At 44.7% G+C, this 15,268-nt stretch overlaps 1 long non-coding RNA gene across 1 annotated transcript; it reads right to left on the bottom strand.

Moving 5' to 3' along the window:
- Window positions 1-6,346: 6,346 nt before the first annotated feature.
- Window positions 6,347-11,603, bottom strand: LOC148677692 (uncharacterized). The gene is made up of 4 exons (XR_015934825.1): window positions 11,509-11,603; window positions 10,312-10,438; window positions 7,307-7,591; window positions 6,347-6,629 (listed from the first exon to the last, which is right to left on the bottom strand). It is a non-coding gene; the product is annotated as an uncharacterized LOC148677692 (long non-coding RNA).
- Between the last annotated feature and the right edge of the window lie 3,665 nt (window positions 11,604-15,268).

A 15,268-nucleotide genomic window follows, 5' to 3' on the forward strand; every position in this document is an offset into this window, starting at 1 on the left:
AAAACAACTTCACAAACCTCCACCTCACAAATAAATGCACCGAAGATTCCCTTTCAGCCCGACAAAAAACACACAGATCATCCTGCTCATGCTTAAATGTAGAGAGCACTCATTTAACTGGATGAAACTTCTGAACAATTTTAAACTATCTCTTTAACTTTATTTGTAATACGATATCAGGAGTTGTCCAAACTAATTTCCAGTTTATATTTTCAAACATTGCATTCCAAAAAGATAAACAAGAAGGGATAAGATGAGGTTTACAAAGATTCTGTCATGACCACCAGGCAGTCAAGACCAACTCGTAAGCGAGCTAATCAGCCCCAGCAGCGGGCGATTATTAACAAACGCCGCCGCACGAGTTAAACCACCTGCTCACACTCACCGTGTGGTGCGCAGTGCTATTTATACCATCTTCACCGGCTTCCCGCTGCTCGGTATTGGGTTTACTTCGTGAGAGCTCTACCTGTCGTTTTGTCGTCCGCTTTGCCTTTTGTGGCTTTTTTTTTTTTGTCGTCCGCTTTGCCTTTTGTGGCTTTTTGGTTTTTTTTTTGTCGTCCGCTTTGCCTTTTGCGGCTTTTTGGTTTTTTTTTTGTCGTCCGCTTTGCCTTTTGCGGCTTTTTGGTTTTTTTTTTTGTCGTCCGCTTTGCCTTTTGCGGCTTGTATCTTCCCACCAGGGATTCCTAACAGAATACCGACCCAAAAGATGGATCCCGCGGACGCACAAGCCTTTCGTTCACTTCTCAATCGCCATTCCCAAACTCTCAACCAGCTTCAGTCTTCGCTCCACATTCTCTCCAACCACGTCGCTAGCCTTCCGCCCTCCCCTGTCCCTTCGCCTCCAGCCCAGACCACTCCCGTAAGCTCACCGTTTGTTCTCCCGGGAAGATATGACGGCAACGCCGCGGGCTGTTGGGGGTTTTATTGCGCAATGCTCCTTGGCTTTCCAGCTGCATCCTGAGCATCTTTCTCCCCGGGAACAGATCGGTTACGCCCTTTCCTTGATCACTGGTAAGGCTCTGGACTGGGCAGCTGTGGTGCTTGCTAGGGGAGATTTTCAGTTTGCTGATTTTCCAGCTTTTTGCAGACCGGCTGCAGGCACGTTTTTCTCCAGTCAACCCGGACCTGACTCATCTCCGGCTCGCCTCGCTTCGTCAGGGTGATGGATCTCTGAATGATTATGTGGCTGAATTCCAAGCCCTCACCACGGAGTCTGACTGGAACCCTGAAGCCCTGATTTGCCTTTTTTCTAAGGGTCTCTCTGAAGATCTAAAGGACCACCTGGTGCTCTCGCCACTTCACAACCGCTCTCTCGAATCGGCAATCGCTCAGGTGGTTGAACTGGACACCCGCATTCGGCTGCGGAGAGCCGAGACTCATGATGGAAGCAGTCTGGGCCATCCTGAAGGTACTACCTCCACGGTGCCCACTCTGCATCATGCACCCCTTTCCTCGGAGGAAAAGGAAAGGCGCTGTCAGGAGGGACTGTCTCTATTGCTCTGCACCTGATCACCTCTCTGCTTGTCCCTTGAGACCCCTGTATCCTTCTCAAACCCTTCCGCAGCCTACTGTTAGTCAGTAGTACCGTTTTTTCTCAAACCTCGTCTGGCCCTTTATTCCCAGCTGAAATTTCTTGGACTGACTTACACCTTCCCCTTTTGGTTTCTGTTGACTCGGGGGGCAGCGGGGAACTTTATAGACGCCACTTTTGCTAAGAAGTGGGATATTCCCTTGGCTCCGGTCTCGCCCCCGATCTGTATTCAAGCTCTGGATGGATCCCTGATTGCACCTGGACGGATTACCTGGCAAACCGTCCCTCTCTCCGTCTAACAGTTGGTGCTACTCATGTTGAGGAAATTTCACTCCTTCTCCTGGACTCGCCTGCCTACCCGGTAATCCTGGGCCTTCCCTGGCTCAAGAAGCACGATCCCCACATCTCCTGGGACAAGAACGAGCTCATTGCCTGGAGCCAATCCTGTCATGTCAGCCAGTTAAGGTTGCTGCTGCAGTAACCTCTAGGGAGGAGCACTCTACCATCCCGCCCCAATACAGGCATCTGAAACAAGCCTTTGATAAGCAGAAGGCTCTTTTGCTTCCACCTCACCGTACCTGTGACTGTGCTATAGAGTTGCTCCCAGCCAAAGGACGGATCTACCCTCTCACTCAGGCAGAGAATCAGGCTTTGCAAGATTATATTAAGGAGGCTCTGGAGTCAGGATTCATTCGTCCCTCCTCTTCTCCAGCCTGTGCGGGTTTCTTCTGTATTGGAAAGAAGGATGGCTCCTTGCGGCCGTGTATTGATTGCAGAGGACTGAACTCCATTACGGTCAAACATCGTTACCCCCTGCCTTTAATTCCAGCCGCTTTGGAGTCTGTACGGGGAGCCTCCATCTTCTCGAAGTTAAATCTACGGGGGGCTTACAACCTAATCAGGATACGTGAAGGGGATGAGTGGAAGATGGCCTTTATGACCACCCATGGACATTATGAATATCAGGTGATGCCTTTTGGTCTTGTTAATGCCCCGGCGGTCTTCCAGTCATTCATGAATGACATTTTTAGGGACATTATTGGGGAACTTTGTTTTGGTTTACCTGGATGATATCCTCATCTCTTCTGCCAACCCTAGGGATCATGTCCACCACGTCCAGTAGGTCCTGACTAGACTCATTAACAACAAACTCTCCGCCAAGCTTGAGAAGTGCGTTTTTCACGCCTCTAAAATTCACTTTCTGAGTTACATCATTTCCCCCCCTTGGTGTAGAGATGGATTCTGCCGAGGTGGCGGCCATCAATGACTGGCCAGCCCCTCGTAACTTAAAGCAAATTCAACGTTTTCTAGGTTTTGCCAACTTCTATAGACGTTTCATCCGGAGCTTTAGCTCTGTCGTGGCGCCTATCACAGCACTAACCCGCAATCGACCAGGCTTGGGTAAATGGAACCCGGAGGCTAACTTTGCTTTTTTACGCTTAAAACAACTCTTCAGTTCGGCGCCACTTCTACGACACCCGGATCCCTCTCGGCCATTCATGGTGGAGGTTGACGTCTCAGCCTATGGGGTTGGGGCAGTCCTCTCCCAGCGCCACGGGGATAAGCACATTCCACATCCCTGTGCCTTCTTTTCGAGGAAGCTCTCCCCTGCCGAGGTTAATTATGATGTCGGTAATCGTGAACTCCTAGCTATCAAGCTGGCCCTGGAGGAATGGAGACACCGGTTGGAGGGGGCTCATCACCCCTTTGTCATTATCACGGACCATAAGAACCTGGCCTACATTCAGTCGGCCAAACGCCTCAATTCCCGTCAGGCCCATTGGTCACTTTAATTTTGTTATCGCCTATACGCCTGGCTCTAAGAATGGGAGGGCTGATGCTCTCTCTCGGCTCCATGATCCCCCGGATCTGGACTACACTCTGGAACCAATCATCTCATCTAACGGAATCCTCGGGGGGATCCACTGCTCTATTGAGGATCAGATCAGACGTGCCCTCAAAGGAGCTATAGTTCCTTCATGCTGCCCCCCGGATAAGCTTTTTGTACCGGACAACTTGCGTTCTGTGGTCCTGCAATGGGGGCATGACTCCCGGTTTGTAGGCCATCCCGGGTGCAGACGCACTCTGGAACTACTCACCAGAGATTTCTGGTGGCCTTCCATGCGATCAGATGCTGTAGAGTACGTCCGAGCTTGTGCCAGGAGAAAGACTCCGCGTGCCAAGAAGACCGGTCTCCTTCACCCTCTTCCGATCCCACACCGCCCTTGGTCCCACATAGCTGTGGACTTCATTACGGACCTTTCTAGCAGTCAAGGTCATACGGTGATCTTGGTGATCTCTGATTACAATTTGCCTTTTGCCTTTTGACCATGACCTTGCCCCTCGTTTTTGGATTGTTCGCCTGCCTCATCTATTACCCGTGCCTGCGTTTGCACAGGATCCTTGTATCTTCCCACCAGGGATTCCTAACAGATTCTGTATATGAGTATTGTTACAGTACATTTCTTATCCTTTATTTCCATGCCATCCAAGAATAAATCAGTTGTAAGACCACAAAGGAAGTCAGTCCTGAAAGCGCTTTGATTTGCTTTTAACAAGCTCACTCCACCTTCTGGAATGGCATCAAAAACTATTGCATATTCCTTAGGGGTGACAGGGAACTGAAATCTCTCCAGGAATTCAGGATAAGGAAACAATCTACCGCCTTCATTTGACAGTTGAGCCACTAAATACATTTATTTTTAAACTTGAAGTCTTGATTATTCCAAATATAATATGTATGTGGTGAACAACTGTGTTTGCATAATAAAGTCCAGTATAATGATACTTGCTTATGAAAATTAGATAACTTAATTGGGATTTTTTATATCAAAGTTACATTTTAACAAAAAGTCAAGATCCCCAACATTCTGAAAAATTATGCTTGGAATAAAAATCCAAATATTAGATATTATTCATATATTTCCTATTCCAATTAATTTTAAATGTTAGATTTGACATGTAAAATTCTATAACATTCATGCCACCTTGGTTTTTTGGCTTACTCAGAAGGTGTTTTCGACTATAATGAGGTTTACTCTTCCAACTAAAGTTGTATAATTTAAAAATCTAAAGACAGAACAGTCATGAAATCATTAAAACACATCAAGATGCCAATAAAAAATTGACAGTAGGCCAGTGACATCTTTTCAGGTGCTGCAGTACTCATTCAGGGAGGGTAGAAAGTTTTCGCCAACCAGCAGGGGTTAAACACGTGGCTTCCTCCGCGGCTCTCGTCCTTGTTGGGCTCATACACTGCCGGGCTTAGTATGGGAGGTGTATCCAGGAGCACCGTGGCATACAGTACATTCAAGACACACTTTCAGTTCCTCCTCCGGGTCTCTAAGGCTTTATACAGCAGTATACAAAAAAAACAAACAGCAATGATGATGACAAGGACTTGGAAATGCAGAATGTACTGAGAGATTGTGCGTTACCTGTGGGAAAAGAAAAGAAATCATCTCATGAAGCTTAGAAATAGTACAAATGTGAAGAAACAAAAAACACTAATGCTGAAACAATACAATGTTGTATGAAACTCTCTATTATCAGAAAGCAGTTTACCCTTTGTAAGGGTTGCAGTAACCCAGAGCCTATCCCGGTCGAACAGGGAACAAGGCAAGACTAATCCCTGGACCGGACACATTTCCATACACAAATACAAGCACGCAGGCTGCAATTTATAGTAAAAAAAAAATGTTTTTGTAAACAATAATCTCCTCCACACTAAGTGAGGTTGCCAACAAAGTGACATGCATTGCCTTTTCCAGGTCAGAGGTCAGATCATTACTGCCCACGTGTTGTTGGCCTTGTGCTTATCCATGTTAAATGTCATTTGCTAGGTGTTTGCCTAGATCCTAACAGGGTCTAGGGTCTTTGGTATTGCTTGTGCTGCTGACACTGTATTTGCATATGTTTGCATTACCTATAAATGCATCAAGACTACACCAGAGACTAGATCCTTGGCACAGATTAGGAAAAGAAGCAATGCAAGAACCAATACCTGTCGTACCCCACTAACAGTCTCACTCCAGTCTTGGTTAACAACTGTTTTCAAGGTGGTGACCAGGTGCAAATGAAACAGTGACACTAAACCATGCAGGAATCATACATTAGAGGACTGGAACTGCCTTCGTCTGAATTAGATATTGCTGACTTCTTAACACACCTACTGTACCTGAAACTGTGATCAATTTAGTCCAATGCCCAGGGTTCTTAAGGTAGGATTATGACACTTACTATGTTAAAGTACAAACAGAATTAACGGCAGGTTAAAGAAATACATTTACATACCGTATATGCTAAATGGAAGAGGTGTTAGTGGGGCCAGCAGGGGGCGCTCACCCTGCGGTCCATGTGGGTCCTAATGCCCCAGTATAGTGACGGGGACACTATACTGTAAACAGGTGCCGTCCTTCGGATGAGACGTAAAACCGAAGTCCTGACTCTCTGTGGTCATTAAAAATCCCAGGGCATTTCTCGAAAAGAGTAGGGGTGTAACCCCGGCGTCCTGGCCAAATTTCCCATTGGCCCTTACCAATCATGGCCTCCTAATAATCCCCATCTATGAACTGGTTTCATTACTCTGCTCTCCTCCCCACTAATAGCTGATGTGTGGTGAGCATTCTGGCGCACTATGGCTGCCGTCGCATCATCCAGGTGGGGCTGCACATTGGTGGTGGTGGAGAGGAGTCCCCATTACCTGTAAAGCGCTTTGAGTGGAGTGTCCAGAAAAGCACTATACAAGTGTAAGCAATTATTATTATTATTATTATTAATATAAATTAAGATGATGATAATAATTCAGAAGACTTACTTTTAACATCCACATTGCACGCCCAGACAACTTCCTTGTCCAAGTTCCTCGCTATGTACAAGCCAGTGTCACTGACCGTTAAATAATTCAACCAGAACTCTGCAGTAGATGAATTGTATCCACAACGGTCAGTAAATCGACCAGTACAGTGTGATGTGTTATGATCTACAGTCATTACAAGAACATCTGTCTTAGTTCCCGGGCATCTCAAACACAGCCTTAAGAGATGCACTGTGTTTTTGAGAGTGTGTCTCAGAGTTTCCCCTTGCACGAGGACAACACCTGTGGAAGAGGAGAAAAAGTCAGGAAAAATTGTAACTACTATATGGTTGAAAAGAGCTGACATTTTACAGAATGTTTTTTATACTAGCTGATGAAACAAACCAACACTAATGTAGACAACAACTCAAATAGTCAATGTAATTCTAACTGCACTCAAGATTGAGTCAGATAAGAAGAGATCACTGAAACTGTACACATACAAATTGCAATGGCTGCAATGATAGGTGAACAGAAAGAAAGAAACGAATGCAGTGATTCAACGACAGCATGTACAGTATATACACAAGATAACACAATACATAGGTTCCCTGGTGTCTTTCCTTACTCCCCCATCCTCTATGAGAAAGTCACCTATCCTGGTGAGGGGTGTTACAAAGCCGGAGTCAATCCTGAAAGCTCAGGGCATAAGGCACGGAGAGCACATGACTGAGTCTCATTTTCAACATTACCCTGTCGGTCTTGCCTGGCACAGGTTCCATTAAAGTGGCCAGCAATCCAAACAGAAAAATGTAAAAAAAAAAAAACGACTGCACAGCCCTCGCCCAACAATATAATTCAATACAAGCTTGACATAAATGACGAACTCGGTGCAGATGACATTAACCACAACCTGAACATACTGTACATTTCAAACTGATATCAAAGAGGGAGAGTTCCCTGCTGTTCATGTGACTTACCTTCCACGCTGACATATCCGGTCCAAACAACTTCATCGCTTGAGTTTCGGAGCAGAAGATGGCCAGTGTCGGCAGCTGTCAGATTCAGCAGTCGCAGCTCTGAGGTACTCGAGTTCAATTCACAGCGGTCTTCAAACTGCCCCACGCAAGTCACCTGGTTATCGACTAAAGTCACAACAAGGCTCTCCTCTTTCTCTTCAGGTCTCCTCCATGTCAGCTGCGAGTTGGGATCGATTCTCGGCAGAACCTGTTGCAGAGTATCTCCAGGCTTTTTAAAAAACACACCTGGGAAAAAAACAACAACAACACAAAATGACAAAATGGTTTGAGTACACTAAGGCAAAGGGAGAGGAGAGGCATTTCCTCACAATTGGCAGCCCAATGAAGCTCAGCACGTGTGAGCCTGGCCAGTACCTGGATGGAAGACCTTCTGGGAAAAACTAAGGTTGCTGCTGGAAGAGGTGTTAGTGGGACCAGCAGGGGGCGCTCACCCTGTGGTCTGTGTGGGTCCTAATGCCCCAGTGTAGTGACAAGGACACTATACTGTAAAAAGGCGCCATCCTTTGAATGAGACGTAAAACCCAGGTCCTGACTCTCTGTGGTTATTAAAAAAAATCCCAGGGTGTCTCTTGAAAAGGTGTAAACCTGGTGTCCTGGCCAAATTTCCCATTGGCCCTTAGCAATCATGGCCTCCTAATAATCCCCATCTATGAATTGGCTTCATTACTCCGTTCTCCTTCCCATTGATAGCTGATGTGTGGTGAGGATTCTGGCGCACTATGGCTGCCGTCGCATCATCCAGGTGGGGCTGCACACTGGTGGTGGTGGAGGGGATCCCCATTACCTGTAAAGTGCTTTGAGTGGAGTGTCCAGAAAAAGCACTATATAAGTGTAAGCAATTCTTAACACCTAAGAAACACAATTTAATAAACAGGGAATTCTACAAGTGATAAGAAGCCCTCTACATAATAAGTAAGATTCTCCTACATATTTCAGTATTCAGAAGTCATAGAACCCAATTTTATGAACTAGTTGACATTAAATGCGTCAATCCTGAAATACGCGCTAAACTCAACGCTAGGACAGTCACTTTCAACACAAGTACAAAAAAAATCCAGATCTGACCTCAGAAAAGCCATCAAAAGAGGTAAATACAACTATAGAGAGAAACTGGATCATACTATCACGATGACCGAGACACCCGGAATATGGGAAACGGAATTCGCACCATCACAGATTACAAAGCGCAACCCAGCAATACGACACAAAACGTCTTTCTCTCCGCTGAACTAAACTCACTCTATGCTCGGTTCGAAGTCCCTAACACAGACGCAGCTAAGAAAATCCCAGTAAACCAGGAGAGATACTCACTGTCTCCAGACAGTGGGTATCTCTCCTCTTTCTCTTACTCAATACCCAGTCCCCTCCTGCTTCAGGAAAACCACATTCTTCCGATCCGCAAGAAAACCAGAGTTAGCCGTCTGAATGACACATTTTTGCATTTGTAAATGCAAAAATGTGTCAGCCTCAATGCTTAATGCTTAGGCATTTTTGTAAATGCAAAAACGTGTCAGCCTCAATGCTTAATGCTTAGGCATTTTTGTAAATGCAAAAACGTGTCAGCCTCAATGCTTAAGCGGGTATTAGGATGTCGGAATTTCAAGCACCAATCGAAACGCAACATTAACAATACGATAAGGCGTTCGCTTTCTTTGATTTATATTTGAGCAGTCCTCTGTGGTTCACAGTGAAGTTGAGCTGTGAGCACCTGCAGTCAATCAATCAATCAATCAATCATGTTTTATGTATCAAGTGCACAACAATGTGCACAACATAAGTGCTGCGTTCTCCCCTAAATTTAACGTATTAAAAAAGCACACCTTTCATCGATTGATGAATTTACCAGTTACACCAGATAGAGTTAGTTTAGGTTGAATTATTTCAGATCACTAAATGAATTGACGGCGAGATTCTTAGCAGATCCGTAGCGAGTTTTTTTTTTATTTTCCTCCTTGCACAGTTCATACCATTTCGAAGATGTTGATATGATAGTGTAAAACGTACAAAGTGAAACGTTTTATGAAACAAGACCGTAAAGAAATAACTAAACGCCGCGAGACCGACGTTGCCGTAAGAAAAGTAAAAAAAGACGAGCTACTACTCACCGTATTCTCCACTGTCTCCTTTCACAAACTTCATTATGTCATTTAGTAGAAATAACAGAAAGGTCCACATTCTGTGGTGTTGCTACAGTACTATCGACTTCCAAGTGGCTTTATTACTAACTTCCTGCTCCTTTTTGAACGGCGACGCGATACCAGTGATAGCTTTACAATTTTACTTTGACATACGGTCGGCTTTTTAAATACCTGGGGTAAAGAGCCTTTACTTAACTGGTACCATTCTTTACCCCTCTGCTCCTACTATACTTAAAAATAAAAAATTAAACGTTTTATGAAACAAGACCATTTTCACAAGTCTGTTTCCCTTGCGAAGACACGGACATACGAAGACTCGTGCGTGGTCACAAAAATGGCATAAAAACGGCAAAGTGGAGGCTGTGAAAACATTCACAATGTACTTTTTACATAAAGCAAATGTTCTCGCAACTCTAGGAGGTTTCGTGAAAACGCTACAGGTGTGCCAAAATCGTGTTTCTACTCACCGTCTTCTCCTCTGCCTCCTTTCACAAACTTCATTATGTCGTGTAGTAGAATTTTTTATTTACTATAAAACGATTCTCAGCATAAAAACAGCGGTGAGAAGTGCCCGGTTTCTGCTGTCAGCGGTTTTGTCATTTTGTGAAGTGCAAGAAAACTAGGATTTCGCGGGACCAGGTAAGAGCCGGAACGGCGGAGTAAGACTCTAGGGAAATTGAATTGCTCAAAGCAGATTTGTCCCAGTATTTAAAATACGTGACAAAATCATTTCACTTTTTCAAGATACGTACTTAGACAAAGGAGGCTGTCTATTTGAATGAAAGACGTTTTCGCCGCCCGACCTACCTCCACCCGTGCTCGAAGCTGTAGTCTGGAAGCCTAGGGATAGGACACAGAGCAGCAGGCAGAGCTCCACAGCGGTCTTCATTTCGCGACGATTATCTAGTTCCTGGGTAGCTGGTCCCAGTTTAATCTGCTTTGTGAAATTTAAAATGTTGCTGTAGAAGTTTCTTTTCTCTTTTCAGAATGCTGCAGCTACCGGCAGGCGTATCGCTGCGGGGCAAAATACTCCGCAGATACACCGAAGGAAAGCGAGGCGCACCGTACAACCTGAGTTGAAATGAAAAGACTCCAGGACAAGTGACTCACTAGAGCCCAGAGCCCCTCCCACCAGAGGCAAACTTAATTTTGTTCCGCTTAGGCTCTGGGCTTTGTGGCAAGTAACCAAACCTTCTGTATATATATATTTTTTTTTTATTAAACGTATAAAGAATTTACAAATACAACTACAACCAGTGGATCAAAAAACAGATACAAGAGAAAAAACATTTAACCGCCAGAGGTAATGAAGTAACTTATGTGATCAAATTGTATTTTTTACATATATCATATGTTTTCCTTGCTTTATTATTTCTCAATTTTTTTATAGAATTGAAATAGTGTTTCAGCTCCTCCTCAAAGATTTAAAAAGGGGAGTATCATTAAACCATTTTGATTTATGGATGTGAAATTTACCCAGAATGACTAATAAATTGACTAGAAATAAATGCTCTTTTTCCACATTTTCTATTAAACATTATACAATCAAATATCAAAATCCTTAAATCTAAAAAACACCTTTAACTGCCTGCAAACAAAACTCTGCATGTCTGTCCAAAACAACTTCACAAACCTCCACCTCACAAATAAATGCACCAAAGATTCCCTTTAAGCCCGACAAAAAACACACAGATCATCCTGCTCATGCTTAAATGTAGAGAGCACTCATTTAACTGGATACAACTTCTGAACAATTTTAAACAATATCCCTTTAACTTTATTTGTAATACGATATCAGGAGTTGTCCAAACTAACTTCCAGTTTATATTTTCAAACATTGCATTCCAAAAAGATAAACAAGAAGGGATAAGATGGGGTTTACAAAGATTCTGTCATGACCACCAGGCAGTCAAGACCAACTCGTAAGCGAGCTAATCAGCCCCAGCAGCGGGCGATTATTAACAAACGCCGCCGCAGGAGTTAAACCACCTGCTCACATTCCACCGTGCGGTGCGCAGTGCTACTTATACCATCTTCACCGGCTTCCCGCTGCTCGGTATTGAGTCTACTACTTGAGAGCTCTACCTGCCGGCTTGCCGCCGCCGCGCCGTCTTGTTTGCCGGCAAAGTTATAGTAGCTTGAAGTTCGAAAACGATTTTGGCACGTCTGTAGCGCTTTCACGAAATCTCTTAGTTACAAAAACGCTTGCTTTGTGTATAAAATACATTGTGGATACTTTCTCAGCCTTGACTTTTTCGTTTTTATGACTTTATTTTTTTACCGAGCACGAATATTCTTTTGTCCAGATCTCCGCAATGGAAGCACAGAACGCCTTCAAACCAAAAGCATTTTAAAGACCACGACTTGTGGATATTTCCACACCCTTTACATCAAACTATCAGTGAGCTAATTATCTTTTTTTAAACCTCCGATTTTTCATCGATGCGTAATTACGCACGAACTGGAACCTGGGGGACCGCTGTGTGCACACGTTCACAACGCGAGAAATACTGTTCAATACGGCTTCATGCGAAAAACCCGTATATGACCACAGGAAGCAGAACAGCGCAGTCTCCAATTACCCAGACTGTAAGCACGGGAATAAAGCTTTGTTTGATTTCTGAAACCCTTCCTTTACATCCTGTTTTCATTCAGGTAAGGGTCAACTATATTGAAAATACTACTGACAGCAGGAAGATTAAAATATTCTTTACTCAGCAGCTTATTAAAAACAGCTCCCATGATGTTCAAACCGACTTTTTTTACACGGAACACTGACACAGCTTTGTGTTCTGAATCTCTTTTTCTCGTGCTTTTATTTAATGTGGCACAATGCACTGGGATAGGGGTATTCTGTTCACAAACCAATAGCATTTAAACCACAGCACCCACAATGCTGCAAGTGTTTTGCACACTAAGCAGGTCCTCTGACTTTTCCCAGCTTTGTTTTGGGTTGTGGAACCTTTCTTTATATTTTTTATGATTTTTTGAAGATAACATTACAGGTAATACACTGGGATAGGTGGGTCGTCTTCATGGCTCAATAGCATTTCAAATACAACAGCCACACTGCTGAAACCAAGTGTTTTACACACCAGACAGCCCCCAGACCCTCATACAACCTCGCTTTGAGTTGTTTAACATTTCTTTCAAATCACTTGGGTTCATTTTTCAGCGTGGAATAAACCTATTACTTGTTCCTTGGAGATTACCATCTGCTGATAAGATATGATCGCTATATTGACCATATACAATTTCTTGCATAAGGAATTCATATTTTGCATACACCGATCCCCCCGGAGTCCCAAGTGATTCTGGTTTTGTGAAGCTAAAGGACAATGAGCTTCACGATACCAGGGGGACAGTGGGTGGTCAAGTCTCACCTAAACAATGGATCTTGTCAGATTATGATGTCAGTGCATTTAATAATGTTGTTGAACTCTCTTTAGCCCAAATACAGAGGAGTCCAGACCCCGAATGTTACACATACTGACAGAGAGTGATCTCATTATGTGTGTTTGGATTTTAACAACTATTTTTATTGTTTGCTAGAACCAAAACAATCTATGTTAGACATTTTCATCTTCAGCCAAAAATACAAACCTGTGTACGTAGTGTGGTGCAGGTTCTTGTCCCATCCTGCTCTTGGTCCAGGTTGGAGGGTTGCACCGATTCTGAGTCTTGTTAGCTGGTATGGATGGGTTTGGGGGTGTTGATACCAGAGTGGTCCAGGAGGGGGGTGCAGGTGTCTCGGGGGCATTCTTGTTTTTCTATGAGTTCAGGTTGATTCTGTTGGTTCTGTCATGAATCTCCCTCACGCAGGCAAGCGCTCCCGCATTCCCTCGAGCTCTCCCCATACCAAACGTGCACGCGTCAATCAGTCCTCTACTTAAACCCTCATCTGTCCCCCGGTCATTGCTCACGATTGAGATTCTCTCCCGGAGCTTACCTTCTAACTACGCCTTTGCCTTACTATGACTTCTCCCCTGGACTTCGACCCCGCTTTTCCGACAACCGCTTTAGCCACTCGATTTTGTACCTTCGCCTGTTTTACGCTTTCTCGGATCCTGACCCCAGCCTATCTCTTCGTTTACGCCTCTGCCTACCGACGCAACTTCTACGCCTTCCCGGACTCGGACCCCTACCTATTTACTCCGACTACCCCTGCGTCTCGTGCCAACCCTACCAAGGGCACCGCATTGGATCCCTATCCTCAGCAGTCAGCCCCTGCGTGACAGGTTCTGAGTGTCTTGGTTACATCCGTTTGTGTGTATAGATGAAAAAGCTATTGAAGAGCACCCCCACACCCCACTCCCGTCTCGGTGGAAGTTGCCATGTTCAAAAAATCCTAAGAAGATAATTAAAGTTGCACACAACAAAGCATGACTGTGAAAGGTCAGGAGGCCTGCCTAGTGAGCACAACACTTGATTACGCTGTTCTGCTTCCTATGGTCATATACGGGTTTTTCGCATGAGGCCGTATTGAACAGTATTTCTCGCTTTGTGAACGTGTGCACACAGGGGTCCCCAAGGTTCCAGTTCGTGCGTAATTACGTATCGATGAAAAATCGGAGGTTTAAAAAAAGATAATTAGCTCACTGATAGTTTGATGTAAAGGGTGTGGAAATATCCACAAGTCGTGGTCTTTAAAATGCGTTTGGTTTGACGGCGTTCTGTGCTTCCATTTGCGAAGATATGGACAAAAGAATATTCGTGCATGTCTATGTCATAAAAACGAAAAAGTAAAGGCCGAGAAAGCATCCACAATGTATTTTATACACAAAACAAGCATTCTCGCAACTCTAAGAGGTTTCGTGAAAGCGCTACAGGCGTGCCAAAATCTTTTTCGAACTTCAAGCTAACTTTACCCCGGTCTGTCACCGACATATTCAGTCTTTCTCATACTCAATACCCAGTCCCCTCCCGCTTCAGAAAAACCACATTCTTCCGATCCGCAAGAAAACCAGACTTAGCCGTCTGAATGACTACCGCCCACATCACCTCTTCACTGCCTGACGCCTTGGACCCACTGCAATTTGCATACCGACAGAACAGCCATCGCCACTGCCCTGCACACTACCCTCTCACACCTAGACAAGAAAGGAGCGTATATGAGAATGCCGATTGTTGATTACAGCTCAGCATTCAACACCATGGTACCCTCGGGTTGTCACCAAGATCCGGGACCTACTGTAGGAATGAGCTCCCCTCTCTGCGATTGGATCCTGGACTTTCTGACGGGTCGTCCGCAGGTGGTAAGGGTAGGAACCAATTCATCCTCAGCCCTGACCCTGAATTACTCTTGATTACGAAAGGCTTCGAGACTGCGTACAGGGAGGAGGCTGACAACCTCTCTCTGAACACCAGCAAGACCAAGGAGTTGATCGTGGACTACAGAAAACACCAGAGAGCAGACCACGCTCCCATTTACATCAGCGGCTCTGCAGTGGAGAGGGTCGGCAGTTTTAAATTCCTACAGTAGGTGTTAACATCACAGACGATCTAACCTGATCCCAATACACCAACCGCGTAGCCAAGACAGCACGGCAGCGCCTCCTGTTTGTTAGCAGACTAACTTCTACAGGTGCACCACTGAAGGCATCCTACAGTAAGTGGCTGCACCACTGCCTGGTTAAAGCAGTGCAGAGAGTTGTGAAATCGACTTCTGTTATCTCTCTCCTCTCTCGCCTTGCGGGCTTGCGGGAAAAGTGTTTCATTACCGACAGCGACCGGTGTATGCCGTATTGTTGTGCACTTGATACAT

Source organism: Lepisosteus platostomus, chromosome 1 (assembly GCF_059453375.1).
Source record: "Lepisosteus platostomus isolate fLepPlt1 chromosome 1, fLepPlt1.hap1, whole genome shotgun sequence".
NCBI classification, from domain to species: domain Eukaryota; kingdom Metazoa; phylum Chordata; class Actinopteri; order Semionotiformes; family Lepisosteidae; genus Lepisosteus; species Lepisosteus platostomus.